Here is a 13,231-nt window from a genome sequence, read left to right as displayed (position 1 = left end):
TGGGACTCCATCCCAGGACCCTGGGATCACGACCTGAGCCAAAGGCAGATGCTTAACTGACTGAGCCCCCCAGGTGCCCCCAAATCTTTTTTATTACTCATGTTTACCGACTCCTCTGTGCAAAGGATAGCAGCTCACTGACCATCATATACCTTACAAATATTTCCTCCAAGTCAGTGGCTCATATTTCAACTTTATTCACAGTGTCTTTATAATGAGGCTTTTGTGTATTCATGCAATCAAGTGGCAGCACTCTGGGTCTCCTGTCAGCTTAGAAAGGAAGTATCATTTCTAATAAAAAAAATTTTTTTTTAAAGAAAGAAAAAAGTGACCTACACTTCCAAAATCGGCACTGGCTACTTAATCGTGGCGCATTCACTAGGGGGAGAATCAAACACGGTAATTATGATGAGCCTTCGGAGACCAAGGGGAAGGTGACAGCACGTCCAGCGACACGGTAGAATCCACAGAGGCATTTACACGCTGGACGCTTGTTCCTACACGCGGCCTGTCTGTGTGGCCCGAGCCGTGTGCTGGAGCTGGACACCCGCGCGGCCAGAACCAGTCCCTCCTGCACAGAGTTTGCCCACCAGGCTTGCTCCGTGAAAACCGCCACGGGGCTGCGCCGGTTTGGAAAGGGGATATGAAATGGGGGGTGGGGCTCTAGGCCCTTTCTTTTTCAAAACATTATTTTTTTTTGATTCTGTGATACTATTTTTGCCATGAAATTGGGAAAAGGGGAAGCAAGCATTAAGGTGACACACAATGAGCGCGGGCGAATCAGTGCCCTCCCACCTTCTCAGAAGGTTTAGGAACGTGAGGCTGTGAGCCTTCGGTTAACCGTGTGGTGTGGAGTTACGCTGCTTCCCCAGGCCCTCAGGGGGCCTCCCTCAGCCCCTCATCATGGGCAGCGACGGCCTCTGTGGGAGCTGGCTGCACCAGGCCCTCTTACTTCCTCTCTCGTGGTCCATTTTAGGGCCTCATACCAGGGATCCCGGCCCCTCTCATCTCTCCGGAGAGCATGTTCTCTGCTGCAGCTTCCTGGCGGGCCAGTCTGGAGCTGTCACTTCCCTGCTGGCCTCTGTGGGAACCTTTCCTCGCCTCCCTGTGTGGCCTACCTGGCATCTTCCGTCTGTCCCGTCCTTCCCCGTCCATACCCCCAAGGAGACAACAGATACTCGCTGTCACTTCTGTGACTTTGCGCCTCACTTCGAGAAGAATGTCCCTTCCTCTCTCCTCTCCTGGATCACCTCTTTTTTTTTTTTTTTAAAGCCATGAATTCTTTTTTTTTTAAAGATTTTATTTATTTATTCATGAGAGAGAGAGAGAGAGGCAGAGGGAGAAGCAGGCTCCCAAGGAGCAGGGAGCCTGATGCGGGACTCAATCCCAGGACCCCGGGATCATGACCTGAGCCGAAGGCAGACACTTAACCATCTGAGCCACCCAGGCGCCCCTGGATCATCTCTTTTTAAAGATCCATTAAGATCACCTACACGGTGCCAACTTCCCTGAACCCCCTGGCCCCTGGAGCAGGGTGGGGAGCTCCTCCCCTGGGCCCCCAAGACCCAGCACATGTCTGGGATCCCATAGGTGGCCCTGGACAATTTATGTGCTCCCCTGAGCCTCAGCTTCCTCCCTGATCAAATGGGGGCGACGACACTGGCTCAACGCTTTCTGGAGATTAACTGGGAGCACAGGCTAATGCGTGAGAATCCACTGGCTCAGGGCCTGGCACACAGTAGGAGCGTGGGCCGTATTCTTGTCCCGTTAGGAAGAGCAGTGTTGCTGTTTGCTCATCCTGTGCACGGAACCACCACTGTCTTCTCCCCTGAGTTATGACCTTGGGAGGAAAAGACGGAGTCGCGGGGGTCTTTCTGACAGGGGCTGGCCCTCCACCTGGAGCTGGGTGGACAGTCAAACAATGTTCCATTAAGGAATGCTTCCGTGATTTAGCAGCCAACCTTCCTTCTGCACATGGCCTGTGCTGTATCTTGGACATGCCTCAGTTGGCATTAAAACTACCAAGAGCCAACCGTGCACTCCTTGCCCCTTGGGCTACAGTGGTGTTTCTGAGGAGCAAAGGGTTACCTCGTGCCGACCTGGAAGGCCTCTTTCACCCTGCAGCCGTGGGGTGAACTTGGTTCCTGTCTGCCCAGCGAAGCCGGAGCCCTGGACACACCATGGCCGAGAGGTGCACAGCTGGAGCTCAGGAGCCGAGCGCTGTAGCCCCGGGGCCCGGCTCAGCTGGAGGGTGAACACCGGGGCTCTCTGGGGCCCCCTCGCCTGTCCCCGCACAGGGCTGCTGGGCAGACTTTCCGACTGTCCTCGGAGGCTTGAGGGGCCTTCTCACCTTCCCTGATCTGCCGCGTAGGCCAGTGCTGACCATGGCCGCTCTCAACCCTTTGGACCACTGTTGGTCTTCAGCTTGCAAATGCTTTTGAGTCCCTCAGGCCAGTCCACTGCGAGGAGCTCCGAGCTCCAGTGTGAGCCTGACTGCTGCACCCCCTGGGCTGGGGGCTCCAGGCCCGTTAGGATGAAATGACCCTGACACTCTCTGGACTCTGCTTCTATGATCAGGTCGCAGGCAGAGTGGAGAGCTCATTCCACTTCATAGAGCGGCATTAACTGTGTGAGAACAGCAAAGACCAGCATCGCCGAAAGCGTCGGAAATGGGAGGAGGTTCTCGGTGTGCGGACGTGGGGTGAGTCGGGGCTTGGGTGCTTTGGGCCCCGTCACCGCCGGAGGTCCCCGCTGACCAGCCAGCCCTCATTTCTGTCATTATCTCATTCCCCCGTCACCCGAGGTCCTTGGGCAAGGAGGGGAGGTGGCCGCCCACAGACGCCAGCCCAGTAGGCGGGCTTCTTTCAGTCTGGGCCACGGGGCCGTCTGGGAGAGCGTGGTGGGCATCTGAGTCTGTCCTTGGCACCCCCTGCCTCCAGCAGCTCCCACGGTGACCGTGTGGGGCAGCTGCAGGATTTTAAGTCAGGGTCCAGGCTGATCCGAGAAGCCAAATGACCTCCCGGACCACGCTGGCTCCGTAGTGAGTCTGCTGCTATAAGTGGAGCCCTCTGCCAACTGATGATGTCATTTCCAGAAACAGGGCACAGAGGTCTCATTGTTATGCAGACCTGTGCTCGATTATTCACCACCGGCGTAGATCTGTGGATCCTGGCACTCTGACTGGATAGCACTCCTCCTAATAGACCTTAAGGAGGATGGTTGTGTCCTATTTATTTTGGGTGGCTTCCACAACACCTTGGAATATATTAAAAACGTACTCAATGCTAGTAGTTTTAGGGGTCAGAACCGGTACATATTTTGGTGGGAGAAACTCTTCCGTGAACTCAAAGTTCGACCTCGGCCATGCCTCTTGTACATTTGTGATTACTCTCCTCAGCGCCCGCCGGTTCCAATGAGCGGGAGGTTCCCTGTCCCGTGTCCTGAGAGCCACCCTCTCCCTCCCACGTGGCCCAAACGGGGTTTACAAGGCTCGAAGGGAAGGGCCTCTGAATCCTCCCAACTGGTAGAGGACACCGTTCCTTCCACCTCAATTCTTTTTTTTTTTTTTTTAAAGATTTTATTTGACAGAGAGACACAGCCAGAGAGGGCACACAAGCAGGGGGGAGTGGGAGAGGGAGAAGCAGGCTTCCCGCGGAGCAGGGAGCCTGATGCGGGGCTCCATCCCAGGACGCTGGGATCATGACCTGAGCTGAAGGCAGACGCTTAACGACTAAGCCACCCCCCAGCTCAATTCTTCTAGTGCTTCCTCAGAAGGCAAGCCCATAAACCCAAAGTGCCCCTTCCCCAACACGGATTATATTTTGCAAATTGTAGCATGATCGAAAAGAGAGATCTTAAGCAAAATCTTGTTCCTTTTTTCTTTCTTTGCAGTTGAGCCATTACTGATATTTGCTTATTTAAAGGATTTGGGTCTGAAAGCATGTGACTGGGCCTCTGCTTGGGTACCCCAATGAGAGCACTAGGGAGTAGGGTCTCCAGAGGCCCCGCTGTTGGCCACCTCCCTCAGAAAGGTCCTCTGGTCTGTGACTCTCCACACTGCAACTAGGCTGGGGTCACCCCTGCCAGAGGACAGCTTAGCATTTCCCAGAACTCCTCCTCCCACTTTGTTCTCCCACTGCCTTTTGATTTGCTCCCCCAAACTCCAACTAACCCGTGGACTTCCCTGTTACACTCCTTCCTTCCTTCTCCTGGCCACTGGGGAGAGGCCCTGATGTTCTGTCCAGGACCTCGAGTCCCCTGCCTGCAGGATCTGGCCCATTCTCACCACCTCCATCACACCCTTAAATGAAGGAGAGCATTTTTCTTGATCAGTGTAGAGGCTGGAGATTTTCAAAGAAGCTTCTTCGAAGAAATTAGGTGAGGTGGGAGATGGAGGGAATCAAAAGGGTTTACCGACGTTTGGAAAAATGAGCTTTAGATGGCCTGTCTCTGACCAGAACTTCATGAAGGCCAACCATGAAGCAGGGAGAATGGCAGGACCTATCAGGCCTTCCAGACTCTGGGTCCAGCCCAGATTCAGACGATAGCAAACAAAACTCATTGAGCATGTGTCAGGGTGAAGCATTGGGCCAGGAGTGGGGAGCTGGGGGCCTGCAGCAGGGTTGGGGCAGAGATCTGTGGGGTTGGCCCCGCTCTCTGGTGAGCTCATGGGCAGACAGAAAAGGAAAGTATATAAGCAAGAGCAGATACTCCATCTCCTTCACCCTCACCCTGCACCTATGCACAATATAAACACTCTCTCCAGGGAGACTTGCAAAAATCCCTGTCGGTAAATAAGACAGGCAGACTTCTACCAACCTGAGACTTTTATTCTGGTGGGGAAACAGACCACAAACACCCTAGTGAGACTTATATTCTGGTGGGGAGGTAGACAATAGAAAAAATACCATATGATAGATTGTATCAATCGATCTACAATGTCAGGGCAGAGATAAGACCTAAAAAATTAAAAAAAAAAAAAAGCAAAGAAAGAGGCTAGAGAATTCCTCAGGCTGCTCTTGTAGATATTGTGGTCAGGGAAGATATCACGGCGGAGGTGACACTTGAGCAGAGACATGAATCAAGTGAAGGAGGACACTTGTCAGAAAGGAGAGGAACAGCCCCTGAGAAAGCCAGAGGCAGCCTGCCCTGGGCGGGGAGCTGGTGGAGAGGCAAAGGAGCAGGCAGCGATCAGAGCAGGCTGGGGTGTGGGATTGGGGGTTTGATTCTCGGTGCGAGGAAAACCCCCAGAGGATCAAAAGCTGTGGAGCAGTTTGAGCTGACGTGGATGCAAGCGACACGTGTGCGTGGAGGCCCGGCTGACCGGTGCAGGGGCCGGGCCAGTGGGTCCCAGGGACTGGTCAGCTGGGGCCAGAACCCAGCTCTTCCTTGCTGGGCAACACTGGATAAGTTGCTTATGCTTCCTAAGCCTCAGTTTACTGCTCTGTAAAATGGGCTCGTAGGGCCTCTGCAAGGACTCGAGGGCATAAGTGTAGAAAGCACTCAGCCGCACACAGCAAGTCTCCATCCACGCCTTTCTTCTCCCTCGTCCTGCCTCTTTATGCTTTCCAACGTCCGAGGAGAATTTAGACCGCGGGGCCGAAGCTCTGTGAGGCTTGCTGTGTGTCTGACAAGCACGAATCACTGTCGCCATGGCAGTTGCGACTTCTCCCTCTGGGAGCCCGGGTCTAGGAATTGCTGAAGAGGCCTCTTTAGAGCAAGGTGAACACGACAGACAATTTCTGCTCCCCCTTCAGGGCTGTGGGCAATGTCTTCCTCCCTGAGACAACCCCCAAGCTATGCCCAGCTGCCGGGGGGCGGGCAGAGGTGGGTAGGGGGTGTCCCGGGCCGCTTGCTGCAGTCCGGGGCCCGCCACAGCCTTCCGCCTTCCAGGATAGGAGCCGGTTCTCGGACGCATCAGCCACGGGCCCGCAGGGACGTCTGGTGCGCACAGAGCCCCCCTTTCCAAAGGCTCTCGCCCGGGCGACCAGCCGGCCACACTTCTGTGACATCTGTAGGGGAGTAGCTCTGTCCTTGGGGTGCTAGAGCACACCTTGGGGGAGAGGGGTCGCTGTTCTTCTCGCAGAAACCTACGGCCCCTCCTTCCTTTGAGCGCAGCGTGGGTAGTAGATCCTGCAGCCCACCGGCAGAACCTTACACTGTCATCCGAGGGCCCTCAGCCGCTCACTATGCGAGGTGGGAGCGAGGCTGTTCAGCCACTGTGTGCAGGAAAGCTTGGTGCTCCGGAACAAAGTAAGTTTGAGCTTTTCATCTAGGTGGGCTCCATCAGAATTTCAATTGTTTGGAGCACCTGGGTGGCTCAGTCGGTGAAGCGTCTGCCTTCAGCTCAGGTCGTGATCCTGAGGTCCTGCGATCGAGCCCCACATCGGGCTCCCGGCTGAGCGGCGAGCCTGCTTCTCCCTCTGCCTGCCGCTCCCGACCTGCTTGTGCTCTCTTGCTCTCTCTGTCAAATAAATAAATAAAATCTTTAGAACAAAAAATTTCAATTGTTTGATGATGCAAGACATGGTTCTCCAAATTTCTTCCCGCTCTAAAGCACAGGACTTCCCATAGGCTAAAATGTCACGCTGAAGGCACAGAGCGGGGCTTACATCCAGGGCCTGTCAGGACACTGGCATTTCCAAGTGACAGGATCTCAGCTCAGAGGAACGTAAGCAAAGACAATGAATGCGCTGATTCATAACTAAAAAGTCCAGGGGGCGATGCAAATAGATCCAGGGTCTCAATCTATGTGTGTCTGTCTATCTGTCTGCTCCCCCACCCCAAATGGGCTCTCCCCCAGGGTGGCCAGAGCCATGGCTGGCTGACGGCCCAGAGCTCAGGTCATGCCAGCCCTGTGACCCAAGTAGAGGGTCACTCTCTCAGAACTGAGTGAGACACGGGCCTGAGGGGCCACTCGGGGCCCAGCATGAGTCACCGCAGCTGGGACCTGGGTGCTCTGACCCAGGCGTCTGGGTCACAGCCGACGCAGGACGATCCATGACTCACAAGCTTAATATGCTCATTACCGTTTATAAAATAAAATCTTTAGGGCATCCATCCAGCGTTCTCGACACAGGTCCAAGCCTTGGTCGGATTGTCTTGTTTTGGTTTTGCTTTGTTTTACTTTGTTTTTCCAATATCCTTGATCTATTCCGGAATCCCGCCCAGGAAACCACATGAGATCCAGTCATCTTGTCTCCTGAGGCACCTCTTGGTTGGGATGGTTTCTCAGACTTTCCCAGATTCTGGTGACCTTGACAGTGTAGAGGAGGGCTGGTCAGCTATTTTGCCCCTCGACTGGGATCCATCTGATGTTGTTCTCATGAGTAGACTGGGGTGTGGGTCGGGGGGGAAGCCAGAGGTGAGGAGCGATTTGGATCGCGTCAGGTCCAGGGCGCACGCCGTCCGCACGCCGTCCGCATGCCCCGTCATCGTCCGCGTTGAGCTCGGTGCCCTGGCTGCGATCTGCCAGGTCTCTTCTCTGTGCGGTCACCCCATTTCCCCTCCCTCAGCATCCTCTTTGAGAGGTAGTAACTGAGCACTGTCCCCAAGGAAGGCGAGTGAGCTCTGCTCCCCATCCACTGACATCAGTTATTCTGAATTCTTCTGCACGGGAAATTTGTCTCTTCTTCCCTACACGTTTGATTGTTCAACCATTTATGTATATCTGTATGGACTCATGGATATTTAGTTAATTCTTTGGGTTATAATCCAATGCTACTTTATTTTCTTACTCAAATTGTTCAAGTTTTGGTCACTGGGAGCTCTTTCAGTAGGCTCCTGGGTCCCTTAGACATTCTCTACATGTGCTTTTCTGTTTTCCCCCCTTTGCTCCTTCCCTCTCTCCTTCCTTCCTTCCTTCCTTCCTTCCCCTCTCTCTCCTTCTTTTTCCTTTCTTTCTTTCACACTTCCTTACTGTCTGGCACCACAAGATGCTCAGCTCCTCTCGTGTACTTCCTGTGCTAGTCGTAGATCGGCCTGTCCCCAGGAGCCTGGACTGGAGGGTGGTATCTGAGACCAACATCCGGGGCTGGCTGTGCTCATTGCTTCTGGGCTGTCTCAGCGGACAGAACAAGAAAATATATGTGTATATATTGACTTGTGTGTAGACACAGACCACAACCTCTGTATCTATATCACGTCTGATGTGATCATACTGGCATCTTCAACTCTAGCCCGTTACCACACAAAATAATCTTTCCGGCCCCTCCTCTTGCTTATGCACCCCCCACCTCCCACGGTGAGAAAGCTGGCTTCCATCACCCGCTATCCATAGCTTAATTGTTGAAGCCCAGTATCCATGTGTCCAGACGTTTGGAGAGCCTGTCAGGGGTGGGTGGGCTCTCTGGGCCTGGCCACCCAGATGCAGAGGTGAGGAGGGGCACACAGCAGGAGCTACCCCACTTCCGGCTCTAGGTCCGTGGTTGCGGAACATTCCAGGCTCCCTACCCTGCAGCGTCAGCAGTTAGTCTTCTGCTGTGGAATTCACGGGCCGTGGAGATGCTTCTCTGTACAGCATTTGATGAAGGGCCTGGACAGATGCCCCCCTCCCACCCTGGCTGGGGCAGAACGTGGAGCCTGTAGAAAGCCGGAGATACTAGGAAGGATGTTCTCGTGAGAACTCGTGTGGGCGGCAAGTGGCTTCCTCGGCTCCGCAAACCGTGGAGGGCTTTCAAGAGAATGAATGATTGCGCTGGGAGGGGACTTATCAGACCAGGAAGGTCTAGGCAGGGCCCCCGGATGTAAAAGGAACGAAGACTCTCCGCGTGCTGATTTTGATTTAAGCAGCGAGCCTCTTGAAGGGAGGCCCAAGGTTGAAAGAGCAACTTCAAAGTAAACTGTTGAGAGGTGGCCCTTGTCTTGCCCTTCATCCAAAGCGACCTGCCCCTTCAAAGTCCCCAGACCCAGGCAGCTTAGGCAGGGCCCCCGGGAGCCCACCTGGTGAAACTGATGGTTTTGTAACAGTATTGGGGGCGGGGTCTGATCCTGGAACAGCGCTCCTGCCTGCTGGCGCTGACGCCTTCCTGTCACTTTGTCGTCCCTGGATCCACTGGGCCTGTGAGCTTGGAGCAGGCTACCCTGCCGGCTGGCTGGCCCACTGTGAGCTGCCGCTGTGGCCAGGAGGCACTCTGTGCTTTGTGGGTCAGCAGAACTGGCTTTAGTATTTTGCTCAAAAATAGCTCAACTCTGACCATCAGGGAATATGGAAAATCCTTATAGAAACTGAACCCTGGCATTGGTTTTCTGTGGACACGTGAGCTACCATTTGCAGAGTGCCCAGAGTGAAGAAAGTCGTCTTCTGTGTTTCCCTACCCATCTCTGTTATGGAGCTGGAACATTTGCCTTGCCTTGCTGTCTGTCACATGCCCTTTTCCCCATCATGAGGTTGAGACGTCATTTCTTACCAGAATTTGCAAGTGAGCTCACAGAGCTGAGCTTGATAGTTCTGGGAAGGAGGCATGGGCCATAAGAGGCAGCTTTCCTGTGTGTGTGTGTGTGTGTGTGTGTGTGTGTGTGTGTGTGTGTGCACGCACACCTGTGTGTGCACTGAAAGATCCTATTCGCAAGCCCATTTAGCACCAATGGGGACTGGACATGAATCTGTCTTCTGGTTAATGCTGATTAATCTCACCCCACCTATAAAACACATACACTCTCTGTGACCTACTCCATGAAAACCTCATAATGGTGGCTTAAGAAAACACACAGTATTCTAGAAATAATTCATTTTTATAATTTTGCAACCCAGATTGATTCTTTTAAGAGAAGCCATTATCAGGTACATGGGTTTGATGTAATAATGTGCATGGTAAAAATAATGCGCATCCCACGTTCCCAACAAATGTCATTATTTGTCCTGTTTGACAGGTTGGCTTATACACTGGACTTCTGCTCATTTTCCAGCTTTGAAAACAAAAATGGTGCATAGGATGCCATCTAACCAGAAAAGGCAAACGTCTTTGGGGAGATATTTCAAGGCTTCTTTAGAAATGCTCCTTAACTGAGTTACAGTGTTTGCAGAGTCTTATTAACTTGTTACACAATAGATGTTATTACGGTATGAGTATTACAGAACAAGAAAACCATTTCCTTCAGGGGAAAGTTAGTCACTCTGTGGAATAAATATCTAGTAATTTGACAATGTAAACCTCTCCACTGACTGATTTGATGTTCTGTAGACAGAACTTTAATGAATCATTGTTAAATCTACTTAGCTGCCTCAAGGAGGAAGGAAAAAAAGTTATCTTTAAGTGAACAAATGAAAAACAGAGAATATGCTCTAGAGCTCTCTGCTTTCTATTCTTCGATTTAACTGGGCGTGGGGAGTAAGAAAAACTGCCACACCAGTTAGGGCTTCCCTGCCTGCCCACCCTGGGGCGGGTGTGAAAAATGTTCATCTTGGACAGTGAGAGAGCTACTTTGCATTTATGTGGAGATGGGCTATGGTGACCTAAGAGGCAAAGCTTTCTTGGTCCAGGGTATCTGCATCTCAGTGTCACTTTGTGTGTTTCTACACAACCTCCAAGAAAAGAGGAGTTAAAGATGAGGTTAATGTCATAATCCACAGGCACCTGGTGAAGTGAGGCTGGTGTTGAAAGGGATAGGAGAATATATCCTAAATGGATGGATGGATGGATGGATGGATGGATGGATGGATGGATGTGTGGGTGGGTGGGTGGATGAATGGATGGATGGATGGATGGATGGATGATGGATGCTCGGGTAGATGAATCATGGATCACAGATGCTTGGATGGATAGATCATGGATGCTTGGATAGGTGGATGGGTGCTTGGATGAATGCATGGGTGGATGGATGGATACTTGGTTATATCTATGGATGGATGCATGGATGTATGGATGCATGAATCATGGATCACAGATCCTTGGATGGATGGATGGGTGGATCATGGGTGCATGAATCATGGATCAAAGATCCTTGGATGGATGGATGGGTGGATCATGGATGCTTGGATAGATGGATGCATGTATGCACAGATGTATGGATGGATGAATTAACAGATAAAGATGTTTGTTTTGGTTTAGGCAGATGTCAGCACATGCAATCACAGAAGTCCACTAGGTAGGTGGACACATATTCATGGAGTACTTACTTTGTGAAAGGCACAGTGCCAGCATGAGGCTTACTTTTTAGGGATTGGGGACCTCGTGGTTGGTAGAGGGTCAGAAAGCATCTGAAGAAACGGCACCTGGTTGAGCCTGAGTGAAGATGGAACTGGCCTTGAGCACGTAGGGCACAGAGCTTTCCAGCAGAGAGAACAACTATGGTAGGAACAGCCTGGTGATGATGTTGGGCTTCACAAAGCCCTGCAAGTCTGTATCATGGCGCTAGGGGGCTATGCCCTCTTGGTCCACCCTCTGTCGCTTTTCTTCACCTGTCCTGGGGCTGACCCGTATGGACACACCAACAGGCCCCCTTCTCTTCTGGCTTCTGGTTGGGTTCAGCAGGAGCTCAGAGTTGGGGGCCTCAGACTCTGGGACATTGCCCTCATCAGGCTGTTGTCTCCCATGACTGAAGGCACTGCTCTGCTCAAGGTGTCCTCCTATACATGGCTGTCTTCTTCCAGGCTCCTGGTAAATGCTTTCCCTCTTCCTATAACCCCTTTGGTGGTAACATCTCCAGGTTACCATATCATTTCTCAGGCGTCCCCGATGTTCTGCCCATGCCTTTATAACTAGTCCTTTATCAAATAACCCCAAATTATCCTGATTCTGCACTTGTTTCCTGTTGAGATCTTGATTGATAAGGTAGTTAATACAAGGAGAGGCCCAAATAGGGTCTGGGAATGGGTTGGCCATATATCCCAGAGGCCCAGGAATATTTTCCTTGGTGACACAGGGAAGCACAAGTACACTGGCATCTTGATGATTCTGATAATCACTGGTGTCAGTGTGGACTATAGTGCCGTGGGGAGGGCAAAGCACTGGGATGGGAGCCCTTGTGGGGCGACAGTGATGAGTCACAAGAGTTTAGTTTCCTGGCTTCATCCAACCTCCCTAGGGAGAGGAAAAACCTAGCTTACTGGACATGCATGAAGTAAGGGCCCTGGCGGGCAAAGAGAGGGACGTGACACATGGGATGGAGACATGTATAGAGCTGAGAATTTTGAACTTCCAAGTTCCCTGAACCTCCTTTCCCCCTTAGAAACAGTCCCCCTCTTTTGTCTGAGGACACCAGCGCTGCTTTGCACAAAAGCCTTTCAAGGATTAGACTGGGCTAGGTGCCCCCTGAGCCGATGTTAAGTCTCCTTTTTCCTCCCCCACCGCCACCCCCAAACACCTCCATTCCCACCAGGGGCAGATGAGAGTGGGGTCTCCCTTCTCATGTCTCAGTGTGCCTGGGAATCTTCAGGGGGTTGTGTTAAAAGGCAAAGTCAGGGTGGGGCCTGAGAGGTTGCACTCCTAACAAGCTCCTGGTGCTGCCACTGGGCTCTGGACCACCCACCACTGGGTTGAGCAGCAGAGAGGTGGGCTCAACACAGTCCTGCTGGGAAGGGTGGAGGCAGCCTACCCACCAAGAGGCTTCAGGACCTTGACAAGTTATTAGCAGGAAATAGGGGAGCATGTGTGAGGGGGCTCTGATGGTGTAAGGCCAGGTGGGGATATGAGGCTCAAGGCCCACCCAACCCACTGACCCAGGTGGGATGGGAGTCATCTGCAGAGCCTGATGCCATCTCCAGAGAGTCTGATGTGATTACCTGGGGTAGGGTTTGGACATTAGGAGTTTTAAACATTCCTCAGGAGAGTCTAATGGGCAGCCAGGGCTGGGAACCATTGCTTAAGTGTGGTTAAATGTAATGTCTTCATCAACAGACTACTCGGTTGCTCATCAGAGCCTGGACTCAGTGATGGTCTACAGAAGGGCTCAATGAGCCTACGGCTCTGCATTTCTGAGAATGGTCCTGGAGTGGCAGAGGCCAGGGGCTTACCCATCAGAGACAAGTGGGCTCCACTTCCATATCCGAATGGGAAGGGTAATCATCAGAGTGTTTGGACAAGTCGGATGTGCAGCAATGGCTAACTGATCATGGAATCAATAGAAACGAAACAGGTGAACAGACTCTCAAGACATATTTCTTTCTTTCTTTCTTTTTCTTTCTTTCTTTCTTTCTTTCTTTCTTTCTTTCTTTCTTTCTTTCTTTCTTTCTTTCTTTCTTTCTTTCTTTCTTTCTTTCTTTCTTCTTTCTTTCTTTCTTCCTTCCTTCCTT

This window comes from Callorhinus ursinus, unplaced genomic scaffold, assembly GCF_003265705.2.
Source record: "Callorhinus ursinus isolate GAN/ISIS: 27379988/994484 unplaced genomic scaffold, GSC_fseal_2.0 scaffold75, whole genome shotgun sequence".
Lineage (NCBI taxonomy): Eukaryota > Metazoa > Chordata > Mammalia > Carnivora > Otariidae > Callorhinus > Callorhinus ursinus.
This window is presented reverse-complemented; position numbering follows the sequence as displayed.